Below are 907 nucleotides of genomic sequence, written 5' to 3' on the forward strand. Positions count from 1 at the left end.
ATTTTCATACTAGCATATTGTTTGACTGTTGTTAGTGGTTTGTATTCATATTGGCCTTAGCCTTGCATGAGATTAAGGTCCAGTAAGAGTAAACCACTTTCTATTATTTATCGTAAATGTCAACGCACACGCCTATCTAGAATATCACACATTACACCTGCATTAATGGCTAAAGAAACAGAGATTCTTCTCTCTGACTTTTATAAATCCCTTGCCGATAGCCCTAAGTCTTGCATCATTCTTGCAGACCCAGTGGGGGATTTTCAAATTCCCCCGAATATATTTAATTTGTTACCGGTTTTTCATAGGTTAGACCACGAGAAGCCTTATCAGCATATGCATAGGATTGAACAAGTTTTTACCATATTTCATCATCCTACCATAGGTTTAGAACAAATTAAACTTAGGGTATTTTCTTTCACCCTAGCCGATAAGGCAGCATCTTGGTTAACTGCCCAATCGCCTAATTCTATGGACTCATGGGCCAATCTCGTTCAATTGTTCATGGAACAGTTTTACCCACCACTGAAGACAGATGAAATGCTTCAAAAGATTCATTTCTTCTGCCAGAATCCTCATGAATCCTTTTCAGAGGCCTGGAATCGTTTCACTGATCTTCTCATCGAGTGTCCACATCATAACCTTGCGAAAGACACGCTTGTTCGTGCTTTTTTCAAAGGGCTTTTACATCACCATAAAGAGGTTCTTGATATAATGACTGGGGGTAGTTTCCTTAGTAAATGTGCCTTAGAGGCTTATAGGTTTTTAGAAGATCAATCTAAGCATCAAAATAATCAGGGGTAATGACATCCCCGCCCAATAATTCTTCTTCCACAGTTAAGGCTACCAGTATGTTTGAGGTTAAATCTGATCCCGAGCTTAGAACTCTAATCGAATCTCTCACTAA

General features: G+C 38.9%; 1 non-coding gene across 1 annotated transcript; it reads right to left on the minus strand.

Annotated features, from left to right (window-relative positions):
• Positions 1-540: 540 nt before the first annotated feature.
• Positions 541-644, minus strand: LOC147489533 (small nucleolar RNA R71). The gene has a single exon (XR_015203411.1). It is a non-coding gene; the product is annotated as a small nucleolar RNA R71 (small nucleolar RNA).
• Positions 645-907: the final 263 nt, after the last annotated feature.

This window comes from Coptis chinensis, chromosome 7 (assembly GCF_015680905.1).
Source record: "Coptis chinensis isolate HL-2020 chromosome 7, ASM1568090v1, whole genome shotgun sequence".
NCBI lineage: Eukaryota > Viridiplantae > Streptophyta > Magnoliopsida > Ranunculales > Ranunculaceae > Coptis > Coptis chinensis.